The sequence below is a fragment of the Pseudonaja textilis genome, chromosome 2, assembly GCF_049901715.1.
Source record: "Pseudonaja textilis isolate UNSWEBS1 chromosome 2, rPseTex1.2, whole genome shotgun sequence".
NCBI classification, from domain to species: domain Eukaryota; kingdom Metazoa; phylum Chordata; class Lepidosauria; order Squamata; family Elapidae; genus Pseudonaja; species Pseudonaja textilis.
Window position 1 is genome coordinate 240,017,394 of NC_141991.1, and position 17,049 is coordinate 240,034,442.

The window sequence follows — 17,049 nt, forward strand, 5'->3', positions numbered from 1 at the left end:
GGAACTCATAATGAGATAACAGACTGATCAAATCCAAACAAAAATTAAAGAGACAGAGAATATTTCAGTGGCTATTTGATGTTGCTCTAGCGGAAATAAGATGAGCTTTCTTCCTTGGTGCAAAAAAACATGTTCTTATGAAAGCCACTCGGTCTGGCAGAATTACTTATGAAAATCCTTGATGAAAGAAGCCATGAGAAGCAGTGGATGCGATTCATAAATATTTGCATAAGAAGAAATTGCCATGGAGCTCGGGAAATCCTATACTGCTGTCATGAATTTCAAATCCGCTTAACACTTTTTGAATGCAGCCCGAGTATTCTCCCAGTTCATATTGCGGAATCAGCAATGTCGTGGATGTGATGGTGGATGTGAAGAAAAACTTAAGACTTGTTTACTATTTCTTTTATAAAAATCGCTTTAGGCCTGCCCTATAAGTACCCCAGGGATGTGCATGGATCTGGTTCTGAAGATCTGCCCAAACTTCTCCATTTCATCCGTTTGTTTGCATTTCCTTTAACTGATCCAATAGTTTTATATTCTGCCTTTTCTCATACGGTGTGATGACCTGGGGAAAGGCATGGAGGCAACATGGTCAGTTGATAGTTCAAGCTCCCCTTCATTGCTCCCAATTTTCCCCCAAACACTCCCACATTTATGGCAAGTCCTGGAGCAAAGTGCTCTCACACACACACACCTCCAGCAGCCTCTGGCTGCAAGCAGCCTAGCAAAATGCTGTCAGCACAATGGTTTCAAGGCAAGAAGTCCAGCGGGCAAGGGAACAAGGCAAGGAGTTCAATGAAGCAAAGGAATAAAGCAATGAGTACACAAAGCAAAGGAACAAGGCAACTATAAGGCAAGAAGTCCAGAGAACTCCAGTTGTCAGCAACGGCACACAAAACTCCACAAATGCATACTTGTTTCCGACAACCACCCTCCCTATAGCGTCTCCTTAAGTCTCAGTTCCCAGGTGTGCCTTGTGAAGTGGGGTGAGGCACTCTCCTCCCAAATTGTCGGGTCAGCCTGTGCTGTTCCTGCCTTCTCTCCATTCTCCATGTCTGGGGATCAGGAGGGGGGTGGTCCTTGCTCATTCCCTGAGTTCCACTGGTCATCTCCACTGCTTGCCCTCTCTTCCCCCTCCTCTCTTGGTTATCCTTCTCCTGTTCTTCCCTGCTGGCAAGCAGTCCCAAGGGACCCAGGGCTGCCTCGTTTTGTCCTCCCCGTGTTCTTCTGAAGCCAACGAGGCCACCCCCTCAGCCTCCATTGACCTCCAACTCATCATCCTCCACGGACTCAGGCTTCGAAGGAGCCACGAAATAGGAGTAACGTATGATTTGTTATACTATCTCCATCACCACCACAACCATGGGATGTAGCTTGGGCTGTGGAGTGTCATCCAGTGTGTTTCTGTGGCTGAGAAAAGACTTGAACCTGGATCTCCTCAGTCTTGACCCCTTCAGTAATAATAGGGAATCTCCCATGGAGCAATCCCGAGAGTTAACATCCCAACACACCTGAAGGCTTCGACTTTCAGAAGGCCTTCACAGATGTTGAAAGGCATCTGTCAAACTTGGCCAAACAGGAATGCTATTTGTGTTTAGGCTCGTAATGTGACTCACTCATTAGAAGTAATTATTGTGGCAGCTTAGGTACTAGCTGCTGGTTTGTTATTTTGGAGCTTGTTCATATTATCTTTCCAAACAGGTGTTGCTGGCTTGCCCAGTTCTTGCAAGCTTGAGAACCAGAATTTGACAGAATGAATGAATGGCTGAAACACCATTAAAAGTAAACAACTCTCTGTTCTAGCTTAGAAAACCAAAAGGGGTTGGATTGCTGATTGATGACCAGCAACAAGCATGAATTATTGTTCTGCCAGTGGCTTAGAAACAAGATACTATGGTGCCTCCCAGTACTTAATAACAAGTACTTTGTCCTTCCATTGTGTAACATCAGTTAAACCTTCAGGCCAATCTGATACAAAAAGATGTCAATTTTGAGTGACTTGCCCAGCATGTTTTGGTCTAGTGTATTCTTATCTTGGTCTTTTTACATCAGAGCTGGATGTTTTAGGTGATGCTTGGGCTACTGCCAATTTGCATTAATGGCAGGATTCTAAAAACCAGGCTTTCAAAGGTCCCAATGCTTGGGTTGGTGTTTTGATGTTCAGTAGTCATTTTTATAAATTATTTTAGCCAATCTGCATTTTCTTCTTTGGGTTGAGCAGTGCTGGCCCTGTCACTGAATAGGGTCAGGTAACAATGCCAGGAGATAGCAACAAAGTGTTAAAAGCAGGCTGGGTTTGATGTGACACAGCTATGTTTGTGGCCTTAGCATCAGAGCGTGTTAATAATAATATACGGAATACTAATGCTCTGATGATCATTTCAGAAAATTGTTAGTGAGTCCCTAGAAGCCAAGAGGAACATACGTGCCAAATTTCAAGTTTGTAGGCTTTACGGTACTGGAGATTTTATGATGATGCGTGAATTATATTTCGCTTTTATATATATAGATAGAATAGAATGTTGTACCTGCTATTCTTCTCAAAGGAAATTAGCTGTTGGGAGGAAAAAATACAGGTAGCCCTCAACTTACGACCACAATTGAGCCCAATATTTATGTTGCTAAAGTGAGATATATGTTGTGTATTGCCCCAGTTTACGACCTTTCTTGCCACAGTTGAACAGTTGAACAACAGTTGAACCACAGTTGAACAACTGAAGTGAACCACTTCAGTTGTTAAGTTAGTAGCAAGGTTGTTATGTAAATCTGGCTTCCCCATTGACTTTGCTTGTCCGAAGGTCGTAAAAGGGGATGGCATGATCCTAGGAGGTCATGTGGCAAAGGTCATAAGTTGACCTTTTGCCAAACGTCTCAATTTTGATCACATGACCATGGAGACGCTGCAGCAGTCATAAGTGTGAAAAACAGCAATAAGTCACTTTTTTCGTTGATGTTGTAACTTTCAACGGTCATTAAATGAACTGTTGTGAGGGAGGATTACATGTACAGCAAACTCTGGAAATTTCAGGATTAACCTACTTAATGATGATTAGTCAATCATCATTACGCTAGAGGTGGCCTATGTAAATTTATGGCACAATAAAAAGGAGCATTCTCTTTAAATTGAACCTACCTCTTGGTGGCTTCATCCAGTTTTCTGGGCACAGTGTGGATGGCACTTTCTTCCTTCAGAATGCTTTTTTTTTTTTTTAATTTCCAGTTTGGCCTACATACAGTTACTAACCCCAAAGGGACAAGGGAACTCGTGTTGGTATCTGAATAGGTGAAGTTCACCTCTGCAGAAAAAGCCTTGCTTTGGGGAAACAAAGAGAATTCGGGGAAAGAGAAATGACAGTAATTTGTCACACAGGGTTCTCTTAATTTCCAAACTGCTGACACAGATGTTGTCCACATGGAATGTCAGTGATTTTTGCTCAGTTTTCCTGCATTCTTTACCTTCCAGATGCCTCAGCCAGCATGCCAACAACGGGGCTGTAATCCAAAACATATGGAAAGCAGAGGAAGTCTACCACATACCATAGCAGCTTCCTTTATTTTGCAGTGTTATTGGCCTGTGTAAAATACTCACCTTCTGAGTTTGTTTGCTTAAATGAAAGGATATGGTATGCCTTGTGGGTACACAATGATGGTTGGTGATGTAAGGCAGCTTTCGCCAGCCGTATGCTCTCTATGTTGGACTTTTACTGGAGAATTGTAGAAATTGAAACCCACTGAAGCATATTTAAGGAACCTAAAAGAAGGAATGTACTGTACACTTTGGTTGTCTACAAATGTAGACATTTCTGAGAAGGATGCATGTTACACCATGCATATAGTATAATGTGGTAGAGAAGAGGAAATTTACAATTTTAAAGTGCAACCCGTCTGAAATAATAATCTACAGTCAAAATATTTTTGTCTGTTTTCATTTTGTTCTTCCATTCTTCATTTCTGTTTTAAGGATTTGGGGGCAATTTAGACTGGGATAATGACAGAGAAAGAAAGGGATCCAGATTCTTAAATACATTTTTCCAATTTTGCATCTGTCAATCCATCCATCCAATTCATATTCAGCTTTCGCTCTGAGACCTCAAAATAGTGCACAGAGGAACCCTGCCTCATTTTATTGTCACAGCAGTGAGGTGGTGATTGCATGTCTCACATTTACCATATTTTAAAACATTTATCTGATTTAGAAGATGGATATGGAAACTATAATTCTCTAAAGGGAAGCTAACAGAGAGTTTTCAGGGAAAAAATTCCACAAGTTTTTAGGTATGCCAGAGAAGATTTCATACCAGAACTTTGTCAAGTAAATTGCATCTTTTTTGAGACATCCATCTTCCATAACTGAGTTCCTTCCAAATTCACCATGGTTCATGCTAGCTGAGAATTTTGGGAGGTGTAGTCCCAATGCACCTGGAAAGTAGTAGGTTTAGAAAGGCTGTTCCAAGATGCAGTGCTGTCATTTTTTATTTTTTCTGTCCATCTTGTTTGAGGTCAGTTTACACGCTGAAAGAGAAGGCAGGAGTGTTTCAAAGTAAATGACTAATTAAATCACTCAGCTGCCTGACAACTAAAGCTTCAATATGAAAAAAAAAAAAAAACCAGAATAACTTCACTTAAATGAGGACAGTGAGATGAGGACAGCGACAATTATATGTGTTTTCTTGTTCTACTTGATTAATTCTGTCAATTGATGTTCCTGTTGTGAGATATAATTCTAAAAAGCAGCTTGCTATACCTTGCTCCCTTTCTAAGTAAATCCCATCTTGTCTGAAAGCACAGAGTGGGATTTATTTAGGGCACTTTTAAGATTTGTTTTTCCAAACGTATTATGTTAACCACGGTACCAGGAATCGAAGAGTGGCAACTTCTTATATTAATCAAAGAGACACAATTATAACTGATGCTACAGTTAAGACTTAAGGTGAAGGGGCCAAAAGATGCAGTTATATCTCTATGGAGATTCTCAGTCATCCAGGTCATGGTTGCCCAAAGATCCTTTTTCAAGAGGCAACTGGACTTTCTGGTTTTTCTTTGAAAACATTTTGCTTTTCTTCAGCTTCCTTTTTATAGGTTGCCTTTCTGCATAAAATAGAATAGAATAGAATTCTTTATTGGCCAAGTGTGATTGGACACACAAGGAATTTGTCTTGGTGCAAATGCTCTCAGTGTACATAAAAGAAAAGTTTCATTTGTTAAGAGTCAAGAATCATAAGCTACAACACTTAATAATAGTCATAGGGTACAATCTAAACGAAAGAAAATTCCACCTCACCCTGTTATTTTGTATATATTGATAGCCTAACCCACCTTGTACTTTGTTTCATCTCCCCTCTACGTTGGACCCTTGTTCCCTACTTAAACCATGATCAAGCCCCATTCTTCAGCTTATTAAATCTTCTACACTACTTCACTCCACCCAACGTATTCAGTTGATTGCCTTATCACATCTTGAGCTGCTTTCAAGATATCTATCTCAGCTCCTGCTTTTCTGCACAATGTTTATCCTTGTGATTTGCACCCACACAACGTGCTCTTTGGGCTCAAAGTTTTGGCTCAGAATAATCAAGAATTTAAGTCTAATCCAGCCATTACCAAAATTGCGACCGCGTTTTGTTGCCAATGCCAGTGCCGGCGGGAAGTGAATGCTATGTATGGTTCTTGAAGAAGCACGAAGGCCTCTGCCTCTTTTGACGGTTTCCTCAGTTGACCTCTGCTTCCCAAGAGACCTTCTCACAACAAGTAAAGAAATTTAGTACTGGTGGCTTTGTGTCAATGAGAGGAAATATTCAAGCTCCACGGTAAAATAATTATCATGGAGGTTTTAAATGCTGTGAATGAATTAATTAAGTGGAATCTGTTACCAGCTTCTTAAGGGTTTTAATTGAATCCACTTTCAAGCAGTGGAACCCTCCCTTTGCCAGAGTGAACATTCCAGTTACACAACAGTGATTACTGCAGTTTCTGTTTTCAATATCAGAGCTCCACTGAGATCTGGTTAGCAATATACTCTTCCTTTCCTTTTTCTAAAAAAAAAAGGGGGATAGCTTAAAATATGAAAGCAATCGTTTTCCACCAGAGCCTAGGGCTTCCAAGCTGAAAATGAGAGGAACAACACAAGCAGCCTGAGAATGGTGTGGCAAATTTGAATATAAACTGGATTGAAATCCTGAAGGCATATGGAGTTTAAATGCTGAAAATAAAGCACAAAACCTCCTGAATATTCTGAGGCTAGCTTTATTGAAAGTTTGACTCATTTCAAGCACTCTACAAGCTGCCAGAAGTGGGGTTTGGGGTCCTATTTATCCTGCTGGCTGCCAGAACAAAACAGATTTGATAGAATCCAGCCTTTATTGGCAGGGTGCTACAGACTGGAGTCTCCTATTTTTGCCTTGAATATAGCAATCTGTGTCCAATCTTTGAAGGAGCCCACAAGATAGGAGAGAGGGCTCCAGGAAGAGGTAACAGATCTCACCAGCAGTAACAATATGTGCCACAAGGTTGTGCAAACCATAAGAGCCTTGGTGGCACAGTGGTTAGAGGGCAGTACTGCAAACTACTTCCGCTGACAGCCAGCTGCCTGCAATTTGACAGATCGAATCCCACCAGGCTCAAGGTTGACTCAGCCTTCCATCCTTCTAAGGGGGGTAAAATGAAGACCCAGATTGTTGGGGGCAATAGGCTGTCTCTGCAAACGGCTTAGAGAGGGCTGTAAAGCACTGTAAGTAAGTCTAAGTGCTATTGCTATTTCAAAGAGGGTTGGTGTGGATTCAGCAACTGCAAAGAAGGCATATTCATATAGACACATAGGCGTCATTCACAAATAATGCTAGATCAGATTTTTTTAAAATTATGGTGGGTTAAGCAAGCCATAATGGCCTCCTAGCTCAGCCATCCCACTAGCAAGTGAATCAAGTTCTGGTTTGGCCATAGGGTTCTACAGTGCTTAGAAGGAACTGGTTTAGCCAGGATTCACCTTAGCACGGAGGAACTTCTATCTGCATGCATGGTCTTTATGAGAAAAGGAACCGTCTCAATCTTCTCATATCTCCAACAGGGCTGCGGTGGCTTCGCTTGGTCACCTCACAAAGTTTTATAATCATTGTGCTTTTAACATTTGAAGACGTCCCGCTCTGACCCAGCTCCCCAAACACGACAAGCCCTCTGTAGCTGAAGCAATGAATCCTTGATTAGGAGCACTAGTAGCCTCTGCAAAAAGTTTCTCTCTTACAGCAGGCTAACAAGTCTGTCCGGCAGGGAGATGAATAGTTGTCTGCCACATCTATTAATCTCCCTGCCCACTGCCTTTTATTCCCAGAGCTAGGGTGGGGCTTTGCTAGCAGCGGTGGCTCTTCTGTCCCAAGGATCAGCCCACAGATTTCCACTGCTCTCCTCTCCTCTCTGCCTTCTGTGCATCCGCGTGTCAGGCACTGGACCCAGCTGGTCCTCCTCTTCCTCATCCACCACCTCCATACCTGGGGCTGTTGACTCTCCATCTGAGGGCTGATGGATGGCCCAGGCCCTCTCTCTCTCTCTCTCTGCCAGCTCTGTTCCCTCTTCCCCCTCAAGCTCTCAGGTTGCCTTGATGCTGATCCTGATTCCCATGTCTCCTCCTCCTCCTCCTCCTCTAATTCAGCTGTTGGAGGGTTCGGTGGCCGAGGGGCCAAAACACATCCCATTGAAGCTCCTCTCTCAAAACCTGGACCTTACCTGAGATTGTTTTTAAGCCAAATCGAATTTCTCATCCTGGAAGGCTTTTGGGTCTTTAATTGTCATGCAGCGGTGGCAGTCTTGAAAGTGAAAAATACTTTAAATATAGCAATAGCACTTAGACTTATATACCACTTCACACTCTGAGTGGTTTACAGTGTCAGCATATTGCCTCCAACAATCTGGGTCCTCATTTTGTCGACCTCAGAAGGATGGAAAGCTGAGTCAACCTTGAGCTGCTCAGGTTCAAACTCTTGGCTACGGGCAGAGTTAGCCTGCGATACGGCATTCTAACCATTGCACCACCACCAAATATTAAAACCCATTGAATATAATATTGGAGAAGCTGAAGCTCAAATACTTTGGCCATCTAATGAGAAGAGAGGACTCATTGGAAAAGACTGGGAAAGATTGAAGGCAAAAGAAGAAAGGGACAGTAGTGGATGAGATGGTTAGATGGTGATCAACACAATGAACATCCATTTGGGCAAACTACGGGAGACAGTGGAGGACGGGGCCCCCTGGTGTGCTCTGGTCCATGGGGTTGTGAAGAGTTGGACACAACTTAGTGACTGAACAACAACAACAAATACCAAGAAGGGTAGATGGGGAAAGAGCTGATACAGGATAGCATAGCTTCAGGTATCAGCAAGCCTCTTAACGCTACAATGGCTTTCAAGAAGATCTATCATCTATGCAGTTCTGCTTCTCTTGCTTTCTCACTTAAGATCTGTCAAGATCTCCATTCCCTGGGTGTTGTAATGACGAGTTTGGTTACTGCTTAACTTTCGTTACTGTTTAGCACAGTAATCCATACAATTAATTATCTCTAGTTAAAGTCTAACATATGTTTACTTCCTCTCTCTAATCCTCCTTTAGATTGGTGACTTTGTTTACCTGAGTTGTATTTGCTTGGAAACATTCTTTATCTGAGGTTTGCCATCCGAGATGGGGCGTTGGTTCTTACCTGATACGCTTCTTTTCGTAGAGCTGTTGAGAGTGTCCAGGTTGGGAGGAGCTCCAGTCTCGGCTCTCACAGGCTGAGCTTGAGATTCAGGCACGCCTCTCACCATCACATGGTCCTCCGGGCGCGCCCCAGTTTTGCGAAGACGAGAAGGAAGGTCCTGTTCTCATCTTACTCAGGAAAAAAATATTAGTTTGCTCGGTCGAACAGCAGGGTTTCCCACCAGACGGCCTACGGGTGGGGCTGGACACTCTCAACAGCTCTACGAAAAGAAGCGTATCAGGTAAGAACCAACGCCCTTTTCCATAGAGCTGTCTCGAGTGTCCAGGTTGGGACATACCAAAGCTTGGCTAGTCCTGCGGGCGGGCTCCCGTCTGGAATGGGACCTCTCCTGGAACCCTGATGACCCACTGGAGGGCACGCCCAACAGGAGAACCCCTCGGAGGTTGGAATGCCTCAACGAGAGGGCCTGATGAAGGAGACGGGGCTGTCTAAAGGTAGCCCTGCCGGGATGCCACAGATGCTTACTGAGACCGTGGGGCAAGGAGACTAGGTAGAGCGGCCAAAACCTTGTTAGGGACCCGTGCACGAGGAGCCCGGGCAGAGGCGAGGGATGGAAGTTCCCTGAAAAGACCTAGCCAGAGTGAGGGAGGCGCCTCAATAACCGGAGGGTCACCGCTATGAGGGTGGCAATGGGACGCCCTAGGGTGTTATGGGATAGACCCTGTTGGGAACCCCCTGAGAGAACTCCAGGTCAGAATGATGGAGGGAGACGAAGGAGTTCCCAAACTGTGACCTGTGCTAGTGGGGACCAAGTTTGGTTCCGCCCAGAGCGAGGCGGTCGGCCCTGCTCAAGAGCCAACTGACCGAGGACCGCCCCAGAGGGAACTAAGGGTAGTAGTGAGGACCAGGGCAAGGGGTCCGTGTATCTGGATTATGAGGCTGTGGGCCGGGGCCCAGAGAAGGAACCCCAGCTAACATGGGGTGGGGATAAATGTGTTGCCAGCCAGATGCCCTGGGGCAAGGTGAGGAGGACAAGGGTGCTCCAGACTATGAACCTGCGTCCGGGAGCCGTATGGTCTACCGGGAGTCTTGGTATGGAGAGGTAAGGCAGATATGAGGATTAGGCTTCCCAACAGTTTGGGCAAGGCTGAAGAGAAAGAGATTTTGCAGGAGTTAAGTGTCAGAGTGGAGCCAGACTAGGCGAGAAGCCTGAAGAGGATTGGCTTTCTTGCTCTCCTTCTCCTCGTCTTTATACTTGTTTCTTTCTTTCTTTCTTTCTTTCTTTCTTTTTTTTTTTTTTTTTTTTGGTGGGGCAGCCACCTGGGGGTGACTGCATTATCGGGACGACGGAACGAACCTCTCCCGGATCCCCGGGAGGGCTTCCTGACGAGGTGCCTCCGGACCTGTCTGGTTCCGATCGGTCGGGAGGCCTGTAGGGAGATGATTGGTAGTACCTGGGGAAGGAGGAAGAGCGGGAAGAACCTTGGCGAGAAGAGGGAGAGGAACCTCTGAAATCAGACCTCCTAGCAAGAGAAGGGAGATATTTGCGCTTGTTGCGGGTCTCGGCCAGGAATGGGTCGAGAACCGGTCCAAATAGCTTCCCCCAGAGATGGGGGCTGATGCTAGCTTAGCCTTGTTTTTACGTCCGCCTGCCAGTGGCGGAGCCAGAGAAGGCGACGGGCAGTGACCTGGGACGAGATGGCCCTGGTGGAGAATTTTGCAGCCTGGAAGGTGGCGTCTGCAGAGAACTCGGCTGCGGCCAGGATCTTGGCAATATCCTGGTGCGCTCTGAGATTAGCTGCGGGACGTGCTGCTTGAGCTGCTGGAGCCACTTGATGGAGGTTCTGGTGAAAAAGACGCGGCCGTGGAGGCCCTGACCGCCCAGGCATCAGAGAGATGAGCGCGGCGCAGGGCCAGTTCAGCCTGCTTGTCCTCGGGCTGGAGAGCTTCGAGGGACTCGCTGGGAGTTGAGCGGGAGGCCAGACTCTACTACGGGCTCGTCCACAGGGGGGATCGAGCAAGGTAGAGAACTGCGGTTCAAGATTGAAAACCGCTTGTCCTGGGCGTTGGGAGGGGAGGAGGCCCCGAGGAGGCTAGCTGCCTTGAGACCATGTCAGAGAATATGGGTGGGACAGGAATCACTTCGGTTTCCACCACAGGCTGGGAGAAAATGGAGTCGGGAGGAACCCCGATGCCGCTGGGTTGGGTGGGGGGAGGGTTCAGGCCCGAGGTATTCCTGGCCTTGAACAGGAGGGACCTAAATAGATGTGGTTTAAACAGCCCCAGAAACGCGGCTGGCCTGGAGAGAGGCCCTCGTCCTCCGACATGTCCCCTTCTGGGGGCTTGCTCCCAAGAGGAGTTCACTGCTCACGACAGACCCCACCGAGATCCTCCTCGTCCCCAAAGAGGGTAGGGTCCCCCGAGTTCCTGGGCTTCCATCTCCTCCATCTCCAAGGGCAGGGTCAAGTCCCCGTGGAGAGCTACCTGACCATGCGAAGTTGCTGATCCTCGAGCCTCGGGGGCCTCAGGCCTAGGGGCCAGACCGGTCAGCTGCTGAAACTGTTGTGCTATCCCGTGCCGGATGGCCAGCTCCATCGCTCGTTTGAGATTTTCGGGATTTCCACCGTGGGGGTGGGTGAGGCTCCTCCGGGCGCAGACCTGCAGCAGCGGGGGAAGGTGGCCTCAGGGGCCTGTCCAGGCTGCGATGAAGAGGCAGAAGCAGGGGAGGAGGGAGGATGGGTGGAGGTAGAGGGAGTGGGATTGGAAGGGTCCAGAGGCACAGAGCTTGACTCCTTAGAGCGTCTGTCAATCTCCTTTTCAAGGGCCCTGTGTTGCCTAAGGGCATCCCTTTGAGAGGCTTTGGATGTTTCCTGTGCTTGTTTGCTCAGGTGGTGAGACTTAGCCTTGGCCTTCAGGGAAGTGCCACGAGATGCATTGTCGTCTGCCATCTGGAGAGGAGAAAGGAGGAAAAGTTCTTGATTAACGTGAGGTGATTAACAAGGCTGGACACAGCCTAAGCAGGGGCCGGAAACCCAGTACTGCGTTTCGCACCCCCTAGGTCAAGGGCAACAGAGGTGCTTTGCACGTTGTTGAGAAGTAGGGCCCAGCCCAGAAGCCAATTGCCAAAGATGGACGCTAAAAACCGCCCTGCCGGGCGGACCGGGAAGGGGATGGCGGAGCTGCTACCTCCCTTGCTGGGGAGAGACTGTGTAGCCAGTAGACTCCTATATCTAGAGGAGTACCAAGGCAGGATTGCAAGGTACCAGCAGGGATTTGGACATTCCAAGGATCTGCCCAGGAATCAAACACAATGCGGCCTGCAGGTAGGCCTCGAGCAGTGGCAGGCGTCCCTGGGGCTACCAACCAAAAATTTTAAAGTAAAGTGCCATCATGGGTCCTCGGACAGTTGCACGTTTGGATGCGGCCTACGAGAGGCCGGGATCCTAGAGCACGTTCGCACCCCTTTGATCAAAAATTTTTTTGTATTTAAAATAGGAGGCTGTTGCACAGCAGGGCCTAGCCCAGAAGCCAATTAGCCAAAAGTTGAACGCCAGGCAGCTACCCCTGCCGGACGGACCGGGAAGGGGATGGCAGAGCTGCTAACTCGCCTGCTGGGGGAAGGGCTACAGAGCCAACTAACCCTGGTTAGCCTGATAGAAACTAAGCGCAAACAGGTAAGGATATAGGCAGTCCGGAGTCTGCCTATAAAACATTAAGAAAAACCCTGTTATAGGCCTCTGAAAAATGGCGCCCGGCCATGCGGCCACACACAAGATGGCGGCGACTCCTGCCACTCCCAAGATGGCTGACACCACAGGGAGCCCAAAATGGAGGGCGCAATGACGAGGCAATCCCCAGCGGCGGCTATCACCCAGGAGAAGTTAAAAAGGCCCGGAGGCCACAAAGAAGTACCTGGGAGAGGCAGGGAAGCATCTCCTGGGTTAGAGGGCGTTCGTGGGGGAAACGGCCAAAGAACAAAAACAGGCAGGAAAGAAACGATGCAGCTTCGCACGGAGCGAAAAGGCAGCAATCGGAGGGGGGCAGCGCCGAGCGCTGGATTCTCCCTTAAAAGGATAGTGAAACAATTCCCCTTAGAAGAAAAAGGCTCCTAGGGAGCTCAAACCTCAGTTTCCTGCGCTGTCTGAGAGTCCAAGTTGATCAAAAAAAGAAAACACGAGGTGCTAGAACGACCAGGAGAAAAAGGAAAACCAGCCTGACTGCCACGAGGCTGAGCAAAAAACTGGGCGCGCCCGGAGGACCATGTGATGGTGAGAGGCGTGCCTGAATCTCAAGCTCAGCCTGTGAGAGCCGAGACTGGAGCTCCTCCCAACCTGGACACTCGAGACAGCTCTATGGAAAATGGAACATTCCTGCAATTACAACTCTACACCTGGGCTCTCTCCTGGTCTTATTTGTTCAAGGTTTCCTACTTGGTGTAACTACATTTAAATCTTTAATCAGAGACAGTTGTGAGCATAGACACATCCCTGAAGTTATTTACAGAGCTCTTTAACCCTGTAGGTTGAGTGAATATAATGAAGATTTGCTCCCGATTCCACGTCAGTTTTAAATTCTGTAAGGAAATAATTGAAACGCTTTCCTCATGAGAAATTCCAAACTAATAAATATTCCAATTTTCCTTAGAATCACTGCATTTGAAATTCATTTTTTCTTTAGAAATTAAATTTACATGTGTACACACTGTTCTCATATTTCACTTAAATTAGCTCAGTAGACCTTATAAAACTTTGCTGTATGTTATTTTAGGGTAGCACCTTATTATAATTGGGAGTGACTGAGGACGAAAGAAGGGTTGTAATGAAAATGGGAATTATTAAGTCAAGCATCAAGAGCACACCAAATTGCCTATTCCTGTTTGAAAGCAATTTCTGTGTTCTTCAACTAGCTGTTCCTGGCAGTAAATCAATGGTGGGTTTCAAAAAAGTTTCTTATTGGTTCAAAGAGCTCGCTTTGCACTCAGGGCTCAAACACCAGCCTCTGTATCAACGCTGGTGAGCTGTGCTGTTTTTTTAGCTCAGCTGAGGCACGGCAATCCGCTGTGCCACACGAATCAGCTGAGCTAAGAAACAACAGAATATAGCAGAGGAAAGAACAGGGGTGGGTGAGCAGGCCTGGCCAGAGGTGGTATTTGCCGGTTCTGCAAACTAGTCAAAATTTTTGCTACCAGTCTGCCAGAACCCATCTGAACCGGCTGAATACCACTTCTGCAGTAAATGTAGTATCAAACTATCAGTATCTTTTATAGAATATATATAGAATAGAATATAGAATTCTTTATTGGCCAAGCGTGATTGGACACACAAGGAATTTGTCTTGGTGCAAATGCTCTCAGTGTACATAAAAGAAAAGATACATTTGTCAAGAGTCAAGAATCATCAGGTATAACACTTAATAATAGTCATAGGGTACAATAAGCGATCAAATCATACTAGGAAACAGTCAATAAAAATAATTAGGATACAAGCAACAAGGTTACAGTCATACAGTCATACGTGGGAGGAGATGGGTGAAAGGAAAATGGGAGGATTAATAGTAATAGTAATGCAGACTTTGTAAATATTTTGACAGTGTTGAGGGAATTATTTGTTTAGCAGAGTGATGGCGTTTAGGAAAAAACTGTCCTTGTGTCTAGTTGCTCTGGTGTGCAGTGCTCTATAGTGTCGTTTCAAGGGTAGGAGTTGAAACAGTTTATGTCCAGGATGTCAGGGGTCTGTAAATATTTTCACAGCCCTCTTTTTGACTTGCGCAGTATAAAGGTCCTCGATTGAAGGCAGGTTTAGTTTAGTTTAGTTTACTTTATTGTCATTGCACCTCATACAACGAAATCAAACACCATCTTCAGTGCACATCATGACCATGAAAATAAACAGAAACACACATCCTTCACCCTCCATACATTGAACCAAAAACCCCCGACACCCCAACAATACTGCTCTATACAGAATTGAAAAAAGCTACTGCCCTGGGATAGAAGCTGTTTTTCAGCCTATTTGTCCTTGTTTTTATTATTCTGCCAGATGATAATAGTTCAAAAAAAAGGGTGCCCAGGATGAGATGGATCTTTGAGAATGTTTTGAACTTTCTTAAGGTAGCGGGAGCTATAAAGCTCTTCCAAAGAGGGGAGAGGGCAACCAATGACCCTCTGGGCAATGACGTTAACCCTCTGGAGTGCTGTCCTGTCTGTCACTGTGCAATTGGCAAACCATACAGAGGTGCAGTATGTTGAAATGCTCTCTATGGTGTAGCAGTAGAAGGTCACCAGCAGTTTTCCATTCAGTTGTTTTCTGAGAAGTCTCAGGTAGTATAATCTCTGCTGGGCCCTTTTGACCAGTGATACAATGTGAGCACCCCAGGTTGGTAATAATTGTTTTTTAATATGAGTCCTGTGAAGTTTCTGTGTTGTGATCAGTAAGCAATTGGAATATTTACGATCCTTCCATATCGTGCTAAACATCTCAGACTGTGGAGGTCTCTGCAGAGACAATTCATTCATGCATTCATTACAATGCAGTACAGGTAGCTCTCGACTTACAGCCATTCATTTAGTGACTGTCTAAAGTTACAACGGCACTGAAAAAAGTGACTTATGACTGTTTTTCACACTTATGGCCGTTGCAGCATTCCGATGTCCTCACGTGATTTACATTTGGATGCTTGGCAACTGACTCACATTTATGACGGTTTCAGGGCCCCCGAGTCACATGATCCCCTTTTGCGACAAGCAAAGTCAATGGGGAAGCCCGACTCACTTAATCCCATTAGTAATTTGACAACTGCAGCAATGTCAGCTTTGGAAGCCATATTCCACGCTGTCACATAGCCTGTGAAAGTGGGAGGGGGTGATTTCAATGAAATAGCTCTAAGTAGACAAAATAAAATTATTCTGTTAGTTCAAGGTCATTTAGTATGGCGCAGGATGAAATAAGGATCTTACTTTTGGATGGATCGTGATTGGGCCATGTGATGTGATGACGACCAAGGAAGGATGGATTTGTAGTTTGGGAAACTGTGGAAAGCCCAGAAACTTTTAAATTCGGGATTCCACAGATGTGCCAGGTGCTATTCTAATAAAGGTACTTTTGAGATATGCCTGTCTCGGAATTACTGATTGGAATGGACGTTTGCTGGAATGCTGACAGGTGATTCGTTTAATAAATGTGGCAACAAAAATCATAAAATAGGACAAGGTTCGCTTAACACATTTCTCACTTAGCAATATGAATTTTTGGCTCAATTGTGGTCATAAGGACTACAAGGATAGTTTGAGGACTATCTCTACAGGTAATCCTCACATACAAGCTTCTTGGAGCCTGCCATTTATGTGATAATGGTAAAATGAGTTTATGACCTTTTGTGCAGCAGATGTACACGGCAGTCATAAAGTGAACACAGGGAACATTCAGGGAACCCATTATTTGATATGGTGTGGTTTTACTGAAAACTTCTAAGTTAGTGCTGGTTTTCAGCAAAACCATCGCAAAATGTGGTCATTGGGATGCTGCAAACAGATGTAAATGCAGTTGGGTTGCTGAGCACCCAAAGCGTGGGAGGTGGATAACCTTCAGAACTGGGTTGTAACTCTCTTTTTTCCAGGATGTAACTTCGAACAGTTGCTAAGCGACTTGTCATAAGTCAAGGACTATCTATATTTGTTCTTAGGCTTTTCTTTGGGAAGTTTATTTGGCAACTTTCCATGAGGGATTTGGAAGGGCTTCACATCAGTGTCCCTTCAATCCCAAGAAATGCTCCATTCCAAATGGATCAGACTGTAAGGGGTTGTTCTTTTCCGCACGTGAAACCATCAAAACCGCATTGTTGCAACTTATACGGAATCCAGAACGGGTCTCTGAAGAGTTGATTCTATATGAAATACAAGAAATTCATGGGGAACGCTTGACACAATCCAAATGAAACGTCTAAGCTCGCGTTTCTAACACAGATTCAAGATTCAGTGTGCAGAGCACGGCTGTCCAACTCCCGGCCTGCAAGCTGGATGTGTCATGCGCTGCCCACGCCTGGTTTAGCGGAGGGGGGAAAGGTCCTGGTTTGTCACGTGACGACTCCGTGACGACGTGAGTTTGACACCCCTGCTATAGAGATTCTCAGTCATCCAAGTCATGGTTGTTCCAAAGGTGCTTTTTCAGGAGGCAACTGGAATTTCTTGTTGTTTTCTTTTGAAGACAAGAACCTTCTTCAGCTCTGACAGGATCCATTCCCCACCATCCTGTCAGAGCTGAAGAAGCTTCTTGGATGAGAAGCGAAAGTCCACTTGCCTCCTGAAAAGCACCTTTGGGACATTCAAGATGCAGGGTGCTTATTGATTGAGGTCCCTGTCTACCTTT

General features: G+C 45.8%; 1 protein-coding gene across 7 annotated transcripts in view; it reads left to right on the plus strand.

Annotated features, from left to right (window-relative positions):
- Nucleotides 1–17,049, plus strand: part of PDZD2 (PDZ domain containing 2) — a 202,250-nt gene that overhangs the window by 89,318 nt on the left and 95,883 nt on the right. The window lies entirely within an intron of this gene.